A 20567-nucleotide genomic window follows, 5' to 3' on the forward strand; every position below is an offset into this window, starting at 1 on the left:
CATACATGTCATTAAACATTTACCATCACGCCCATACAGTGTCGTATGACTTTGCAGGACCATAAATATTTACTGAGAAGCTTGGACTGAGTACTGGAAGACTTGTTTTCTTCTGACCAAGTCACTCCCTTCTCCATAAACTCCAATGACTCCCTGTCACTGACAGGAATACAAAGTGATCGGGGTGGCTCTCAAAACCATGATATCCACAACAGAAGCTAACATTCACATAGCCTTGCTATGTCCCAGCCATCGTGCTGAGCTCTTCACCATCATTCTCTCGTTTGAGCCTCCCAGCAACCTTGGGAGGTAGGTGCTTTTATCACCCCCATTTTATAGGTGAGGAAATGAAAGTAGACAGAGACTAAATGAATTGCCCAGGGTCACACAGCCTGAGGCTAGATTTGAACTCAAGTCTGTCTGAATCTAGGCCCTGCTACCTAACTGCCTAGCACTCTTCTACCTTCTCAGTCTTCTTGCACCTTACTGCTGGACTCCTACTCTTCATCCAATGACACAGGCCTCCTGGTTGTCCCAGGAACAAGACACTCCATCTCTCAGCTCTGGGCATTTTCTCTGACTGTCCCCATTCCTGGAATGCTCTTCTTCTGTTCTGCCTATTGACTTCCCTGGCTTCCTCCGAGTCCCCAATAAAATCTCATCTTTCACAGGAAGTCTTTCTCAACCCTTTTTTGGAGGGGACAAGGCAGGACAGTTGGGGTTAAGTGACTTGCCCAAGGTCACATGGCCAGCAAGTGTGTCAAATTTCTGAGGCTGGATTTGAACTCAGGTCCTCCCAACTCCAGGGCTGGCGTGCTACTCACTGTGCTGCCTAGCTGCGCCCCCCCAACCCTTTTTAATTCTAGTGCCTTCTCTCTGTTATTTTCTATTTATCCCATAGATGTCTTGCTATGTATATATTTGTTTTCTTATCATTTCCTCCATTAGACTGTGAGCTCCCTGAGGACAAGGATTGTCTTTTGCCTCTTTTTGTATTCCCAGAGCTTATAGTGCATGGCAGACAGTAGGCACTTAATAAATGTTTACTGATTGGTTGGTTTTTGTTTGTGACTGGGTAAGTCTCTTAACTTTAAAGGTTTCCTCATGGGTAAAATGGAAGTGATAATAACATCTATTGGGGTTACTGTGAGAGGAAAGACAAGATAATGTATGTAAAAGTACTTTATAAATTTTAAAACACTGCATAAATATCCGTTATTTTTATTATTAGTATGGACAGAGCACTCTGCTAGGTGCTGGGGACATAAAGATAAAAAGACACAGTCCTTATGTGCAAGTAACTTATATTCCGTTTGGACCATTGGGATATATTAAGTACTCACATTAGTATAATACAAGGTAAATTGAGGAGAAGGAGCACAAAGTGCTGGTAACATGACAGAAAGCTTTATGGAGAAAGTGACACCTGGGCTGAGGTGTGAAAGAAAACAAGGAAGCTGGGAGTAAGGAGTTAGTTGGGACTGTGTTCCAGGTGGAGTGTTAATTTGTATAAACAGATAAAGGTGAGAGATGCTAGGTTAAGTTTGAGGAGCACAAGCAGCCTGGGTTAGTTAAACAGAGATTTTGTGAAGGATAATAATACGAAATAAGGCTGGAAAGGTAGACAGGGGCTAAAATGTGGAAGACTTTAAGTGCCAATTTTTATGTTTTTATTTTTTCCTAGCAGGGGCCAGCAAACTCCAGCCAGCAGATCAAATGGGATTTAGTCCTCAGACTGTAGTTTACCAATCCCTTTCCTGGAGGCCATAACAAACACTTCTGAACGGGAGAGCGATATAGTCAAACCTCTGCTTTAGGAAGATTTATTTTGGCAACCATGTGGAGGATGCATTAGGAAAGGAAGTAACTGGAAGCAGGGAAATCAATTAGGAGGAAGCTATTATATTAGGCTAGGCAAGAGGCTTTAGGGGCCTTAACTAGGATAGTAGCTGAGAAGAGGACTCTTTCTTCAGTTGTTTGACAAGTATTTATTAAATTACTACTATATACAAGGCATTGTTTGATGCTGGGGATTCAGAGGAAGAAATGAAATAAGCCCTGTCTTCAGGAAATTTACATTGGGAGAAACCACATGTACACATATAAATAAATTAGAAATATGCATTAAAAGTAAATATTAAAATGGGTATGGTAGAGTACACCATTTCACTGCTACTGAAGAGGCAGAAGTTTATTCTTCAGCTAAGGAGTGCTGAGCTGCAACAGTCTAAGATAACTGAGTATTGGCACCAAGTCCAGAACCAATTTGATAGGGCCCAGGAATAAGAGACCACCAGGCTAATTAAGGAGGGATGAACTGGCCCAGGGCTGAAAAAAATAAAGCCGGTTAAATCTCCTGTGCCAATCATTAATGGGCCTGGGCCCATGATTAACTACTACATTTCCAGCTTCAGTGAGATAGGGAGAACCAAAATTGAAAAAAAAAAGAAGAAGAAGAAGACAGCACTAGCGACCGAGGAGATGAAGGACTCGTGTCCTTCAAGTTAGTGTAATGACAATTTAGATTTGAAGATCTTTCCCACCCACTGATAGGCCATATGACTTGCTTATGTCACAGGAAGGCTAAGTCACATGTAGTGGGAGGAACTTCCTGAGAGGAAAAGGAAGTTATGTCACAGGAAATGCTGAGAGAGAGGGCAGAAGTGTTCTGACTGTGCTGTGAGTGATTGTTGGTGGCAAGGCCCCAGCAGGTGGGCTGAAGGTTTTGGGATGGAGTGGTTCTCTGCTGTGATATTGTGTATTGAATTCTTTGCTGCCATGATGGATTGGGCTTATTGGTTTTGGGATATGGTTCTCTGGTGTCTGAATAAATGGTTTACTTCTTCTACCTTCCATATGGAGAGTCTCTTGTATTTTGTGATACAGAACCACATAGGCATTTTGACAATTATCCTCTATATTGTGATTACTGCCTTGCTAATGCTCTTAGTCATGTCAACTTAGGCTGAACTTTAAAGGAAAATGCGTATGATAAGAGAAAGAGGTGAGAAGGGAGAACATTCTAGGTAAGGGCCATGCAAAAGCACAGAGATAGGAGATGGAATGTCACATGCAAGGAAGAACAATTGCACTAGACCAGTTCAGCTGGAACATAGGAGATGTAGAGACAAGGAAGGAATAGTCAGCTTGGAAAAGTAGGCTAGAGCCAAATTATGAGGTGTTTTCAATGCCAAACAGGTGAGTTCGTATTTTATTCTAGAGATAATAGAAAGTAACTGGAGCTTCTTGGGCAGGGATGAGACAGGCTCAGGGTTGAGCTTTAGGAATATTAATTTGGTGGCTATGAAATGCGCTGAAAAGAGGAGGTTGAGGCAGAGGGAATAATTGATAGGCTACTGTGATCATCTAGCAGAGAGATGTCGAGGACCAGAACTAATGTAAGGGTTGAGTAGAGAGGAATAGAGGGATAGCAGAGATTTCGAGGAGATTTGGCAATGAGATTTGGCAATCAATTGGCTTGGGAGGGGAAGTGAGGAGTTGAGAATGACTCTCGGGTTTGACTGTAGGGAACTGGAAGATTGATTCTGTCTTTGACAGAAATAGAGAAGTTAGGAAGAGGAGTAGAGTTTGGAGAAAATGCAGTGAATTCTGGTTTGGACATGTAGAGCTTGAGATAGACAATTGGTAGTACAGGCCTGGAGTTCAGGATAGATAGGGCATACCTATGGACTTGGGAGTTATTTGCATAGAGATGACACTTGAATTCATTGAAACTAATGGGATCACTGAGAGATGAGAAATTGAAAGAATGATCATTTCTAATGGGACAGATAGAGTAAGAAAAATCTTCTTGAAGGAGGTGATTTTTTCCTGAATCCTTGAATACTTTCCTCCTCTAAATTCATATTGCTTATTGTCAATGCCACTAATTTGTAACTTATTCAAAGAATGTAAGAGTTAGAAGGTACCTAGAAGGTCATTTAGTCCAAGATGGAAGTTGGAAAAAGGAAATTTTATTTTATATTCTATGTGTTATATATATTAAGATATATGTTACATATTATGTATTTATAAGATTATAGCTTATATCCATACACATAATCAGATGCTTTAGGAGATAGGGGACCTCTCCCCTACCTTCTTCTCTCCCATCACTGGAGGTCTTTGACCAAATTCTGGATAACCACCATAGAGATGTGTTGGAATGGGCATTCTTTTGTGGGGTATGGCCTGGACCAGATAGCCGGCTACTGATAAAAAGATACAACTTTAAAGTTCCATGATGGCAAAGATAGGACTAGAACTCACATCTCTGGATTTCAAGTTCAATGCACTTTCTTCTAGGAACCTTGAGGGAAAGTAGAGATGAAGGAGGAGAATGTTGTAGGCAAGGGAACAATGATGGTGGAAATGGTCATACTTCACTTGCTTGGAGGCTACATGTTAGACCATTATGACTGGAGCATAAGATGTAGAATGGGAGAATAGTGATACAAATAGGGATCATTTCATTCTTTCTATTTGTATCTCTAGCACCTAGTAGAGTGCCTGGCACATACTAGGAGATTAATAAATGCTTGATTGATAGTGAGATACAAAGGTTAAGAGGTAGGTTGGGATTGGATTATGTAAACCCTTGAATTCCCTATTAGGGTTTGTATTTTACTTCATTGATAATAGGAAATTATTGAAGATTTTCTTCTAACAGGGAGGTAAGATGACAAAAGAAGTGTTTGTAGACAATTAATCTGATGTAGGGTGAAAGATGGGGAAGTGAAAGAGGCTAGAGACAATGATCTCATTTCGGAGGCTATTGCAATAGTCTAAGAATGAGATTATAAGGAACTGAACTAAGGAATGTCTGAGAGAATGGAGAGGAAAGCACAAATGAGAAAGACATTAAGAAGGAAGAATTGATATGGCCGTTATCAGATAGGGAGGAGAAGGGAAAAAGGAGGAAGCAAAGGTGATGCCTAACTTCTGAGTTTGGAAAAAGGCGAGGGCCATCTAACAGAACTAAGAAAGTGGGAGCCAATTTGGAAGGGAAGATAACGAACAGGATTTTAGATAGCATAGTGTGTTGACAGTGTCAGACTTGATATAATTCCTAGTAGAGTTATTTCATGTTGACTCCACAGAAATTTTTGTTTTGGCCTCAGTGTTACTAACATGCTCTGCAGTGCTGTATTTGAAATGCTCAGACAGTAGGTCTCCTTGGGGTTGGTAAAGTGCAGCTAACATCTCCTTAAGTACTTTGCTCTCTAAGTCTCTGCCTTCCTCGAAGAGAAATAAATTTCTCTGGCTCCCCTCATTCTCCTGCTTCTTGCTATCACAAGTGTCTTCGTTCTCAAGATCAGGGAAAAGTTCTGCAGGGCGTAGAGGAAGAAAAAAATCTCTGCTGACCCCTGCAGGCATTCATTTCCTATGCCCTCATTTCCTTGGCAACACCAACTAGAGGACTGGCCAAGATAGTATTACACTAAATAGAATCATTCCCATTTTAAAGATAAGGAAAGAAGAATCTCTGAGAGAAATTACATGGTAAATACCTTAGGTGGAGTGTTGCTTCTCCGATGCAAGACTCTTGCTTGGGTGAGAGGTCAGGGCTGGAAAAATAGGTTGGACCATCATTAGTGTGAAAGAGATAGTTTAAAAATGATGAATTTTCCAAGGGAGGAAAAGATATGAAATGCCATTTATGATAGGCACAAATTGATTATCATGAAAATCTGTAGTGCTTATACACTGCTTTTTAAAAAATTATGGACTTGACAAACATAACAAACATGAAAGTTTCCACATACAAAGAATGGAAAAAATATGATTATATATAAAACTGTAAATTTCTATTACATGCAGTTTGGGTTTTTTTAGGTATATTTAACATGGTAGTGCTTACGCTGTTCCGCTTGTCTGAGTTTCCTTAAATACTTCCTTCTGCTCTCTTCTGTATATTTTTCACATCTAATTTATACTTTTTTCTTTTTTGACATTATTATCACTCCTTCCCCACTATTCTTCCCTCATACATAACTTCCAAAATTCCTCTCCTGTGACAAATGCACACACATATTTTGTGTATATATATGTATATATATGCATATATATGCAGAGACAGAGAGAGAGTTAAGTAAAACAAATTCATATATTGCTTGTTGATGAAAATGTCTCATTCTCTCCCTTTAGTCTATCACTTCTCTTCCGAGGGGGTAGGGAGATAAGCCTTTTCATTATTGGTTATTGAATTGGTTAGAATTCTTAATTCCTTCCAAGTTATGTTCTTTTACAACATTGTCATCATTAAACAAATTACTCTTCAGATTTTGCTCACTTCATTTGGCATTAGTTCATACAAATCTTCCCAGGATTCTCTGAATCTGTCCTTATAAGTCATTTCTTATGATACGTACTAGTCCATTACTATTTGTATATTGTAGTTTGTATAGCCCCTCTTCAATCGATGGGCCTCATTCTGCTCTAAATATTTTTGCGAATATTACTGCTTTCCTTCTACTTTTGATCTTTTTTTTGTGGGGGGGGCGGTGTTACGTACTTGTCACTGAGGATACTTCTTTTGCACATTTAAGGGACTCCAGAAAGAGAAATGGGAGGCCTTTTGGTTGGACCAGGGTGGTCTAAAGATACAGGCTCACTGGGTGGTTCTGCAGTCATCATAGAAGCCAGCTGAGCAGGAAATTAAAGGGGAGATGAACCAGACTAGACAGATGTGGAAACAAATAGAAACATCTGGTTTCATAATTCTATAGATTCCTCTCTTTTTCCACCTACTTTTCATTGCCTCCTTTTTTTGCACTTATAAGGGGAGGCTTACTCACTTCCCCATTCCTTAAACCAAAATAACATGTCCAGTTTCTTTAAATGAACATTCCCCTGTCAAAGTACAGTGGCTTGCAGTTTTTTTCATACTATGTTCTATCCCATTCCTTACCCTCCCCTTTGACCTGTCTCTTCTCAATGAGAGTGAGAAATGGGGGTGGGGGGATGGAAGGTAGGGGGAGAGAGAGAGAGAGAGAGAGAGAGAGAGAGAGAGAGAGAGAGAGAGAGAGAGAGAGAGAGAGAGAAAGGATTTTTTTGCATTTGACCGTGAAGGTGTAGGGAACCACTGGAGTTTATTGAATGGGACAGTGACATGATCAGATCTGTGCCTTAGGAAAGTCCCTTTGGTGGTTGGCATCGCTAAGCACAGTGGCTAATCAGCTCAGACGGTTACAATACTACACTCCTATGTGCCAGTGACTTTTAATTTCCCTGTTCTTTGTCCGAAGTCTAGCCATGGCCATTTGTCTTGCTAGTGCCCACCTTTACAAGGGCTGGGGGATGAATAGATGACTATTTATGGCTGGAGCTGTACAAATGCATAACCAGAATTGGAAAAAAAGAGCTTGAAGTCAACTGATACAGGAAACGTAGGACATTATACCCTATTGCATTGTGATTTTACTTTATTGTCAAATCCCAATTTTTTTTTTAATTTTGATTTCTTCCGTATAGGAAACTCCCCGCATTGATGCAGACTGGCAATTTGTCTCTCCAGACTGCCCCACTGTGACTCGGCTGCCTTCTTACCCTGAAGTTTATCTAAACACCTGGGATTAGTGCTATGTCTGCTCCTTTCTCCCATTGGTGAGTTCCTTTTGTGAGAGGCCTCCATTCTGGAAACAAGCCTAAGCCTGCTGTGCTTCATAGCCCTCCCAACTCTGGGCTTTGCCACCATTCCATTGCTGGGGTACCTCTCTCTCCTGGCCTTTTCAGCTCTACTTTACAAGTTGCTTATATTTATCTCCCAAGTGTCTGGCACAGAGAAAGCATTAATAAATGTCTGCCTGCCCTAGATGTTGCTGGAGACACTGACATATAGTGGGACTTGAAGCCAAGTCTTCCTGATAGAAAGACTGACTCTGTAGCCCCCATGACTAGCTGCCTTCTCCTGACAGCATCTTTTTTCCGACATAAATCTTTTTCATAGCCATTCATCACATATAAGCAATTTGTATGGCTTTAATATTTATACTTTGGTAGTGATAATGCTTCATGCTATAATACTTATAGTGCTCTTTACCTTTAAATATACTCCTAGATGCATTATCTCATTTGACCTATGTCTCTTGGGTCCTTAAAAATATTTTTAAATAATGAAAGCTCATAAAAACTAGCATCTACATAGTGCTTTGAATTTTTCAAAGCACTTTACATATGAAATGATGAGGGGAGAGAAAGCTGGTGAGCATGTACAGCATGGAAGAATCTAAAGGGCCTGCTTCTAGAAAGTCTTGATACTGTGTAATGGAAAAGCCCTGTTCCTGAATTTGGAGCATGCACAGATATTCTCTAACTGGTTCCAGCCTACTAATGACATGGTTAAGGGACAGATTGTTAGCTGGCTACAGAACCCAAACTAGAGTACATTCAAAATTTATTAACCAGCCAAGGTAAGTCTTATTGCTCTGGCTCTGTCTTGCCTGCCTAGTTGTGGTTAAATCAGTCATACAGGGGCAGCTAGGTGGCTCAGTTGAGTAGAGCACCGGCCCTGGAGTCAGGAGGACCTGAGTTCAAATCCGGCCTCAGACACTTGATACACTTGCTAGCTGTGTGACCTTGGGCAAGTCACTTAACCCCAACTGCCCTGCCAAAAAGCAAAAAAAAAAAAATCAGTCATACAGTCAAAAAAAAACATTTATTAAGCGCCTTTTATGTGCCAGGCACTGTGCTAAGTGCTAGGGATACAAAAAGAGGCAAAACACAGTCACTGTTCTCAAGGAGCTTGCCTGGTGTAGAATCGAGAACTACTGTTAGCACTCTGGGAAAAGGGGCCCATCAGTGTATGGCTCTGTTGTTGAAAGAGTGACTATGACTTTGTGAGCTTGGCAAGATCAAAACATTGTACCAGAGGTCCAATACTTGAAATCCATGCTGGGTTTAATGGCCAGAACAGAAGGTGAGGGGCAAAAACCTAGACCAGTTGGACCTCTTGCCTCAGACACCTATCAAGTCACTTATAACCTCTCAATGCTTCAGACTATGGTGGCAGAACTGCTGCTTATTTCCCAGATGTTAGTAGAAATATATATATATACATATATATATATATATATATATATATATATATATATATATATATATATATATACACATATATATGTACTTCTCCATTAGATTGTAAGCTCCTTGGGGTGGAGCCAAGATGGTGGCTGGAAAACAGGGACTTGCTTAAGTTCTCCCCCAAATCCCTCCAAACACTTGTAAAAAATGGCTTGGATCTGGGTTGCAGTCCTGGTTGGTGGTTCTTGGGGGAAGAAGAGTGCTGGTGTGGCAGAGCTTGCTGTGTAGAAGTACACAGGTCCAGGATTCAGGGACAAAGCAATTGCCATTCTGAAGGCAGTCTTACCCTGATAAAAAGCTCAAGGATCCAGTAGTTGACTGGGAACATGAACAAGCAGTGGAAAAGGACTCAGACTATAGAATCTTTTTTTTGATGACAAAGAAGATCAAAACATACAGCCAGAAGAAGTCAACAAAGTCAAAGAGCCCACATCAAAAGCCTCCAAGAAAAATACGAATTGGCCTCAGGCCATGGAAGAGCTCAAAAAGGAAAAATCAAGTAAGAGAAGTAGAGGAAAAACTGGGAAGAGAAATGAGAGTGATGCAAGAAAATCCTGAAAAACAAGTCAATGACTTGCTAAAGGAGATCCAAAAAAGTACTGAAGAAAATAACACCTTAGAAAATAGACTAACCCAAATGTCAAAAGAGCTCCAAAAAGCCAATGAGAAGAAGAAAGCCTTAAAAGGCAGAATTAGCCAAATGGAAAAGGAGGTCCAAAAGACCACTGAAGAAAATACTACCTTAAAAATCAGAATGGAGCAAGTAGAAGCTAGTGACTTCATGAGAAATCTAGAAATTATATAACAGAACCAAAAGAATGAAAAAAATATCTCATTGGAAAAACCATTGACCAGGAGAATAGATCCAGGAGAGATAATTTAAAAATTATTGGACTACCTGAAAGCCATGATCAAAAAAAGAGCTTAGACATCATTTTTCAAAAAATTATCAAGGGTATATGAAGGTAATGGAATACTATTGTGCCATAAGAAATGGGGATGATACGGACTTCGTAACAACCTGGAAAAACCTATACGACATAATGCTGAGTGAGCGGAGCAGAGCCAGGAGAACATTGTACACAACCACAGATATATGGATTCCGTGAGGACCAACCCTGACATACTTTGCTCTTCTCAGCAATGTAAGGTGCAAGGACAACTCCAGGGGACTAACTATGGAGAATGCTATCTCCATCCAGAGAAAGAACTGTGAAGTTTGAATACAGATTGAGGCACACTACATGCTCGCTTTTTTTGCTTCTCTTTTGTTTTTGTTTATGGGTTTTTTTTTTTGGTTCTATTTCTTCTTTCTCATGATTCATTCCATTGGTTATAATTCTTCTCCACAGCTTGACTAGTGTATAAATTAATTCATTGAGAAGTTATACATGGTAGTTAAATGAGATTCCATGCCGTCTTGGGGGGGAGGAGGGGAGAAATTCTGGAACTCAAAATTATGTAGAACCATGTGTGGTAAACTAAAAATAAAATAAAAAAAATTATCAAGGAAAACTGCCCTGATATTCTAGAGCCAGAGGGTAAAAAAGAAATTGAAAGAATCCACTGATCACCTCTTGAAAAAGATCCCAAAAAGAAAACTCCTAGGAATATTGTAGCCAAATTCCAGAGTTCCCAGGTCAAGGAGAAAATATTACAAGCAGCCAGAAAGAAACAATTTAAGTATTGTGGAAACACAATCAGGATAATACAAGATCTAGCAGCTTCTACATTAAGGGATCGAAGGGCTTGGAATATGATATTCCAGAGGTCAAGGAGCTAGGATTACAACCAAGAATCACCTACCCAGCAAAACTGAGTATAATGCACCAAAGCAAAATATGGATTTTCAATAAAATAGAGGACTTTCAAGCTTTCTCAATGAGACCAGAGCTGAATAGAAAATTTGACTTTCAAATACAAGAATCAAGAGAAGCATGAAAAGGTAAACAGGAAAGAGAAATCATAAGGGACTTACTAAAGTTGAACTGTTTTGTTTACATTCCTACACGGAAAGATGATATTTGTAACTCATGAAACCTTTCTCAGTATTAGGGTAGTAGAAGGGAATATACATATATATAGACAGAGGGCACAGGGTGAGTTGAATATGAAGGGATGATAGCTAAAAATAAATAAATAAATGAATGAATGGATAAATAAATAAATGAACAAATGAATGAATGAATAAATAAATATAATTAAGGGTGAGAGAAGAATATATTGGGAGGAGAAAGGGGGAGATAGAATGGGGTAAATTAACTCACAATAAGTGGCAAGAAAAAGAAAAAGCAGTACTATTGGAAGGGAAGAGGGGGTAGGTGAAAGGGAATGAGTGAATCTTGCTCTCATCAGATTTGACTTAAGGAGGGAATAACAGACACCCTCAACTGGGTATCTTACCCTACAGGAAAGTAGGGGGAAAGGGGATAAGAGAGAGGAGATGATAGAAGGGAGGGCAGATTGGAGGAGGAGGTAATCAAAGGCAAACGCTTTTGAAAAGGAACAGGGTCAAGGGAGAAAATTGAATAAAGGGGGATAAGATAGGATGGAGGGAAATATAGTTAGCCTTTTACAACATAACTGTTATGGAAGTGTTTTGCATAATGATACATGTGTGGCCTGTGTTGAATTGCTTGCCTTCTCAAGGAGTGTGGGTAGGGTGGGAAGAAGGGAGAGAATTTGGAACTCAAAGTTCTAAAAACAAATGCTCAAAAAAAGTTGTTTTTACATGCAACTGGGAAATAAGATATACAAGAAATGGGATATAGAAATCTATCTTGCCCCACAAGAAAGTAAGGGGATTGGGGGGGGTGTGTGGAATGAGGTGACAGAAGGGAGGGCAGACTGGGGAAAAGGGCAATCAGAATACATGTCATCTTGGGGTGGGGGGAGGGTAGAAATGGGGAGAAAATTTGTAACTCAAAATCTTGTGGAAATTGATGTTGAAAACTAAAAAATATTAAATAATAAAACAATTTTTTAAAAATTTTTAAAAGAAACAAAAAATTAAAAAATAGTAGATTGTTAGCCCCTTGAGAACAGGGACTATCTTCTGTTTTTCTTTGTATCCCCAGTGCTTAGCCCAGTCTATGGCACATAGTAGGTACTTAATAAATGCCAGGTGACTATGTCAAAGCAGGTATGGACTAAAAAAAGAGAAAAGAAAAGCCCTACTATAGCTGACTTTTAGGAACATCTATTGTACTTACAGGATGCCACTAACACAGAGGTCTTGAAATGGTTCAGGACAAACTGACATGTTCTTCCAATATCTAAGTTCTCTGAGAGAGTGAAAAGTTCTGAGGGCTTCCTGCTGCTCTTGGGGAGTCTAAGTAAATGTTCTACATCCTAGTATGAGAGAACAGTGTTTACAATTCTAATTTATACTCCTATTCCCAAGGAAATTTTTATTCAGATGCTTTAGCTTCTGGTATTCACTATATTCTCAAGGAAAATAATAGGTACTGAACACACCAAAAAAAGGTCAAATCCAAGCAATAGGGAGGTGGCTTTTAATGCTTTTCCCTTCTATATATGGGGTAACTAGGTGGTTCAGTGGATAAAGTACCAACTTAGAGTCAGGAAGATCTCAGTGCAAATCTGGGCCTCGGGTGCTTATTAGCTGTGTGACCTTGGGCAAGTCACTTAAACTCTAGTTGCCTCAGCTCCTCATCTGTAAAATGGGGGCACACTGGAGAAGGTAGTGCCACACCACTGCGATATCTTTGCCAAAAAAAACCCAAATCCATGGACAAACACATGGAGTCAGATGTGACTGAACTACCAAACAACCACAACAACATCGATATACACATACCCATGGATTTTTTTCTCTGTCCATTTTGGGACATTGGTACATTTTTATTCATAATAATTCTTACCTCTGCCAGGAAATACAGCTCAGTTGGCAAGGAACCTATGGTATGAAAAACAAAAACAAAACATTTACAGTCTCCTAAAACTGGTTGTGCAAAAGAGCCTTCTGGTTTCGCTCCTCCCTGAAATCTCTTTCGACTCTATTATCCCTTCCCGGGGTCAAAAACCAAAAACCAAACAGACAGAAAAAAAAAACCAAACCAAACCCAACCTAGTTGTTAACAATGAGCTGTTTCAAAGTCCACTCTTTGGCGCCTATGCAGGTGACCTTCCTATTTGCTTTAGAGCAGGAAAAAAAGCGAGGGGACTGTTAAAACCCCACCAGCCAGGAGAGAGCAATGGGTTCACCTGGCTTCTGTGTACCTAGACCTCAGAGGTCAGAAACTGCCCCCAGAGTGGTATCTATTCTGTGAAGCAATGGAACTCTCCAGTATCCCTGGGTGCTAATATTTAACGTTGCTTAAATTCCACAAGCCGGGTGGAATTACACTATGCTGTAAACAAGTCCTTTCACCACTTCCCTGTATAAATGCCACGTAGCGGGCAGAGGGCTTCTAGGGCTTTGGGAACTGCGTCAATGTCCTCATTGCATGATGAAATTGCCACACGCAAGAAGGAAAACTTAACCTATTACATGAGACAGAGCATTGGGTTTGGGGTCAGAGGACCTGTATGACTTGTATGACCTTCAACAAGTCACTTTAATTCTTCGGGCCTCAGTTTCCTTATCTGTAAAATGAGGACTAGATGAATTCTCAGGCCAATTCCAGTTCTAAATCTGCAATCATATGCTCCTTAATAGAGTTCCACATTTTCTTTCATTCTATATAAACATTTGCTGAAAGCTGAATGTTTCTAGTCACTCTTCTTTGGATCCTAGAATTTTTCTCCCCAATCAAACTTAGATCTATTAGTAAGTTGGGATAATGGTGCTGATTCAGCTTTCTTTTGACCTTTCTCCTATGATCACTAAGCTTGCTTTTGACAAATGTTTAACTCTTTGATTAATGTCTACAGACTGTAAGGACTTCAGACAGTTCTTTATCTTAATATTTTATCTTATTAGGTGTGATTGCTTCATCAATGGAAGTCAGTCTCTATTCTTTCTCCAATAAACATAATTGTCCACATTTTAAGAATGCATGGTTCTTTTTTTCATTACCATTGGGAAACAAATTACTTCTTCAATCTTCTTGGAATTATTGTTTTTCTAATTTCCTGCTCTTCATGTCCCTCGTCTCTTAGAGACTGGTATATAATTAACTATTAAAATTATATATTTTTTTACTTTTTAGTCTTATTTTGGGCAATTCCCCTGTTTTTCATTTTTTTCCTGTTTATATTCAGGAGAGGATTTCTTTACAACATCTTATACTGCATTCTCTTATTTTCTTTTTAAAAGCCTTAGGGCTATTTGGATAAAGAAAATGTTATCTTTTGAAATGGACTCCCACTCATCTTCTGGGTTGTTTTACAAGACTTCTTTAATGTCCTCCCAATTTTTCTGTTCATTGAAACTGAGCTCTGAGGTACCCTTAAGTCCTTAATGCAAGTACACGTTTGAGGTTGCCTCATTCCTTAATGTCTTTTCACATTAAAGTATTTACATTATAGGGATCTGACAATACTTGACTAAGTTATACAGCAAAATTATAGCAGGAAGGAGAGATTTGGACATGGAAAAGAGCCTTGGAAGGATGGGACTTGGGCAGACTTTTTAAAATACCCTTTTCCCAAGCATGTTCATTCCCTGTCTTCCCCCTCTCCATACATCTCTTCTTGCTTTTCCTCTTAATTGCAGATTGCTGTAAGCCACAAGACCCATGAAATGACTTAGCAATGTTTTATTAAATAATACTATAATGTCAGAACAGGAATAGGCCTTTAAGGTCACCTAGTCTGATTGTCTCATTATAGATTAAGTACCCAAGAACTGGTTCCAGGTAACATGAGCAATAAGATGGAGGATTAGACATTTTCTCTGATCTCCATGACCTCTCAAAGCTCTCCAAAATGGGAATCATGTACCAAAGATAAAGCAAGTTCAGCTGTCTCCATGATCTATTACCCAGAATTAAAAAAACAAAACAAAAACCCCATGAAGTGATGTTTGCTGACCTTGAGATTACTCAGCTCCCCTCCCATAACTCCTAAACTATTAGCAGACCCAAGGACATGACACAGGCTTAAACCGAAACCCACTCCTGTACCCTGGTCTGCCCTTCTTTCTAGTGTTATGGAGACTCTGGATCCCACCTGCAGAAGTTTGCTTGGACCTCGCCAGCCAGCTTGGCCACAACCTTTCAGGAACAAAAGTCTGCTAGGGGCTGCAACACAGAAGCACTAGTGCTGCAGAGCTCTGAGCTAGTGGTGTTGGGTGCTGGGGGTGGGGTGGGGGGACAGATGGGGGAAGTGCTGTAAAACTCTAGCCTGGGCCAGGGGACTAAGAAACAGAAAGATTAGGAAAAGTTACCAAGACAAGACACAGTGTGGAAGGAGGGACTGTGCAGCACTCCACCAAGCCTTAGGCAAAAAACACAGCACCTAGTTGGGACTGGTTCTGACCACCTAAAAAGTCAGCTGGGGCAGAGACCTAGGCTGGTGAACTGAGTATCGGCCGATATGGGAGGAAGCTGAGATACTCTGAGATTCAGCCCCCCAAAAAAACCACCATCAGAGGGAAGGGATTTAGAAAGTGAGTGACAGAGAAAAGAAGTAGGGGTGGGAGGAGGGGAGAAGGAGAAATTACCAAAGAAGAAGAAACTCAAAGACTTTGAACATAAATAGATAAATCAACAGGAAAATCAGTAACAATGGAAGTCAATATGGCCTTCAGGTCTAGTAAATAAGTTCAGACATCTATGAATAAATACTGCAAAACAAAGGGAAATGATCCAACACTTGATGAGACAGAGGACCCTGTGAAATGTGACCCTCTAAGTGGAGAGACCAGGAGAGACCACTACCATGCCACTGCCAGGTGGGGGCTTGGCTTGGGACTTCCAGTGCTGAGAGTCTGAGTGTCCTGGCCACATATCCATTTTCTATCTGTCTGTGCCCAGTACCACATATGTTGCTGGTTCTCTCCTGTCTGTGTCTGGCCCCCACGTATCTGCCCTCATGTTCTTTTTCTCTGTTCCAGCCAGGCCCCCATGTGCTAGCTGTGCCCCTACGTGTTCCTACTTCTGCTTTCACTTCTCTGTCCCAAGCCCCAATGTATCCTTGAACTGTGTGCCTGCCCCCTCGCTGCTTCTCTCCTCTTTCCCACATCTGTGGGCAAATTCATATTACATAAAAATCATTTTACAAGGTCTGCTGAGCAGCCCACTTACATAAAACAAGAACTGTCTGTAGAAACATGGCCTTAATATTAAAGATCATAATATTAAAAAAAATTAGAAGAGAAATAGCTATGGGTAGGAAATGTATTCTTTTTAAAAATAATTAATTAATTTGTTTTTAGTTTTCAACATTCACTTCTATAAGATTTTGAGTTCTAAATTTTTTCCTCCTCTCTCCTCTTTCCCCTCCCAAGACAGCATGCAATCTGATATAGGCTATATGTGTACAATCATGTTAAACGCATTTCCACATTAGTCATGTTATAAAGAAGAATTAGAAGAAAAGGGAAAAAACATGAGAAAGAAGATACAACCACAACAACAAAGAGAGACAGAGTAGTACACTTCTGTCTATATTCAGGCTCCATAGTTCTTTCTCTGGATGTGGATAGCATTTTCTATCATGAGTCTTTTAGAATTGTCCGTAAAAGTTGGTCATTGCACAGTGTTGCTGTTATTGTGTACGATGCTCTCCTGGTTCTGCTCACTTCACTCAGCATCAGTTCTTCTAAGTCTTTGTAGGAAATGTATTCTTAACCAAACAAGAGGTAGAGGTAATTGCAAAAGATAAAATAGATAACTTTGATTACTTGAACCTGAAAACTACTTCTGAACACACAACATTAATGCATCTAGGATGAGAAGGGAAGTGGTTAAATGGGGAAAAGTCTGTATTAAGTTTCTCTGGCAAGGGTTTGGTATCCAAGATATATAAACAATTAATATATATATGTGTGTATATATGTATATGTATGTATGTATGACTAATGGCCATTTCCCAATAGGTTAATAGTCAAGGGATATAAACACATAGTTCTCCAAAGAACTGCCAAGTGTTCATAGACACACACACATGCACATACATACATACAGTGCTCCAAATCGCTAATAAGAGAAAAGCAAATCAAAACAACTTTGAGTTTTCACCTTGCCCACTGAAAACAGACAAAATGCCCAAAAACGGCAATAGTTGATGTTAGAAAGGTTGTGGATAGATAGGCCCACTAATATATTTTTGGTGGAACTGTGAAATTATACAACTACTTCGTAAAACAATTTGGAATTATGCAAATAAAGTGACCAAACTGTCTATACCCTTTGAACTAAAAACTTGGCTTATCCCATAAGGCAGCATTGAGAAGAAAAAAGTCCCCATATACTCCAAAATATTTATAGCAGCACATTTTGTGATAGCTAAGAATTAGAAATAAAGTAGAAGCCAACTGATTGGGAAATGGCTAAACAAATTGTGGTACATGAATGTAATAAAATATTATTGCACCATAAAAAATGATAAATGTGGTGAATACAGAGAAGAATAGAAGGACCTATATAAACAGATGAAGAGTAAAGTAAGCAGAGTCAAAAAAAACCCACTAGTTACAGTAGCTACAACCATGTAAATGGAAAAAACCATGACACACCGAGAAATCAAAAGTAAATGTAAAAGAGTTATGAAGATCAAGCCAGACTTGAATGAAGAGATATGAGGAGATGCCTCATAAAATAACCTTTTGGTAGTTGAAATGGCACCAAATCTATACATTATTTTAGATAGTGTTGTCAGTTTTATTATGTCATGTCCCATACCATGAACAGTTAGCATCTCTCTAATTTTTTCCTTTATCTCTACAGAGAATATTTTGTACTTGAATTCATGTAACGACTATGGCTGTCTTGGTAGATGAACTCCCCAGATATTTTACACATTGTGTGATTATTTATAAAGGAATTTGGTTTTCTATTTCTTCTTGGTGAATTTTGTTTGTGATGTACAGGAATACTGATTTTGTGTGTGTGACTTTATTTCATTTCCTAAAACTTCACTGAAGTTTTTAATTAATTTAAGTCGAATATTCAGGGCTCTCTAAGTAAACCATTTGCAAGAAGCCAGAACCTGAGTAGGGGCCACCTCAGGGAGAGGGGCTGAAGGAGGAGATGCCTCAGGGAGACCTGTGGCTGGGACCTGAGCAGGAGTCACTGAAGGGAGAGGGGCCAAAGCCCTGGGGGCCATAAGAAGGGGGTCATCCAAAATGTCCTGTTCACCTCCATCGCCTCTTTGTGTGGCAGCTTTACTTATGAGCATCTTACAATCTTTTCTGAGAACAGGGTTCCAAGAGAGCTCCACGAAGGCCTTCATGTAGGCAACTTCTATCCATTTTCCTTCATGGCCACAGTACAATTCTAACTGCAAGAGAGTATTATGTTTTAAAGTCCCCAAAATGGGCCACACTTGGTGGCCCTCTAAGTGATACTGAGGCCAAACAGTGTAGCAAAAGAACACCAGATTTTTCTTTTTAAGTTCTTTAGAGAAACTAGATTTTTCCCAATTTTGCAAAAGACAACCTAAAGGCGAACTTGTAGGAATTGAAAAGGATTGAGCCATTTCAGGTGTTTGAGCTGGAAGTCCTTTCTTCCCTAAAGGAGAATATACGAGTAAGGGTCTAAAAATAAACAAAACAAAATGAGACAAAAAACCCACAAGAACATATCTGGAGTTTTCCCAATTCACTAGCACCAAGAGAATTGAAAGAATTGGGCATATACTTCCAGATAGGGCATCTGTCCTTGTCCTCCATGCTTCAGAACATGTGCCCAGGTGCATGGTCTCCAACATAACCGCTGAACTGACAACCTGAAAGTGTCAGGCTGAGTATGAGACAGCTTCCTAGCTGTCTGACCTTCTAGGACCTTCGAGGTCAGGCCTGAAGAAAGCACCTCCAAGGTACTTAGAGAGCAACCCCAACTGCAGGGCCAGAAGGGGATAAGGAAAGGGGGATGCTTGTGTAATTTCCAGTCCTGGCTGGAGAAGAACTTGAGATTAGCAGTTGTTCCCGGTCAGGGAGTCATATGAAGCGAACTATATGTTTTTAGCGGTGCTCAAGACTCCAGAATACCAACACACTGGGTCCTGCTCAAAAGAATTTGACTCAAGCCTTCTCGCAGCCAAAGAAAAAGTTTATTACAGATTCACCATATTGGGTTGTCTTAAGAAGTCTCATCCTTTGTGACGCTCGTTTTCACAAGTGGGCCAGATTCCATCTGAAGTTGGTGGAATCTGAGCCTGGATTGGGATTTTTAAAAGCCCTAGATCTGGAGTTTGAGGTTCACATCCAGGCTTTGCTGTTTACTAGCTGTGGGATTTGGGACAGATCCTTCTTCAAGAATAGCCACATGCTCACATCATATGGGCAATTCCTCTATACCTTAAAAAAAACCCATTTCATAGATGCCATTACAGCACTTGACTGGTCCTTCTGTCATACCTCACTCTTGCTATGTGACTAGTCTACTTTTTAGACATTAAGATGGCACAGTAAATAGAGCACTGGTCCAGGAGTCTGGAAGACCCGAGTTCAAATGTGGCCTCAGATGCTAACTAGTTGTGTGACCTTGATTTAGTCACTTAACAGCCATCTGCCTCAGTTTCCTCAGTTGTAAAATGGAGATCATTACAGCACCTACTTTGAAGGGTTATTATGAGGATCAAATGAGATAACATTTGTAAAGCGTTTAGCACAGTCTCTGGTACATAATAGATAGTTTAAAAATTCTTGTTCCCTCCCCCTCTTTTTGGATCATGTGTTCCATAGATGATGGTTGTTTATGTTACTTCTTGTGCATCAGTCATTGTTGGCAATGTGCTGCAAATTGCTCAAGTCCATCATGTATCTTATCTCTCCATTGTCTCTGGATCAACTACCCTTTAGATTCTTGGCACACTGTGGTGTTTCATGATTTACATCCATATGACATTACGAGGAAAATGGTGGTGTCAAATATATTAGTCTGTGGAATCATTGAAAACCTAGAACAATAACTGGTTCTATGATATCTGTTTTACCTCCTCAAGGTTGCTTTGAAGATCAAATGAGATAACATACATAAAGAGCTTTGAAGACCTTGAAGCCTATTTAGATGTAAGCTATTATTTTTAATTAATTTATTGATGAATTATTAATTTATTTTAATAATTTATTATTTTTAATCAATTTATTTGTTTTTAGTTTTCAACATTCAGTTCCACAAGCTTTTGAGTTTTAAATTTTCTCCGCCTCCCTCCTCAAGATGGCATGCAATTTGATATAGGCTCTATATATACATTCCTCTTAAACATATTTTCACATTAGTCATGTTGTAAAGAAGAATTAGAACCAATGGGTTGAACTACGAGAAAGAAGAAATGAGAGAGAGAGAAAGAGAGAGAGAGAGAGAGAGAGAGAGAGAGAGCGAGCAAATAGTTTGTTTCAATCTGCATTCAGACTC

The sequence above is a fragment of the Trichosurus vulpecula genome, chromosome 1, assembly GCF_011100635.1.
Source record: "Trichosurus vulpecula isolate mTriVul1 chromosome 1, mTriVul1.pri, whole genome shotgun sequence".
Lineage (NCBI taxonomy): Eukaryota > Metazoa > Chordata > Mammalia > Diprotodontia > Phalangeridae > Trichosurus > Trichosurus vulpecula.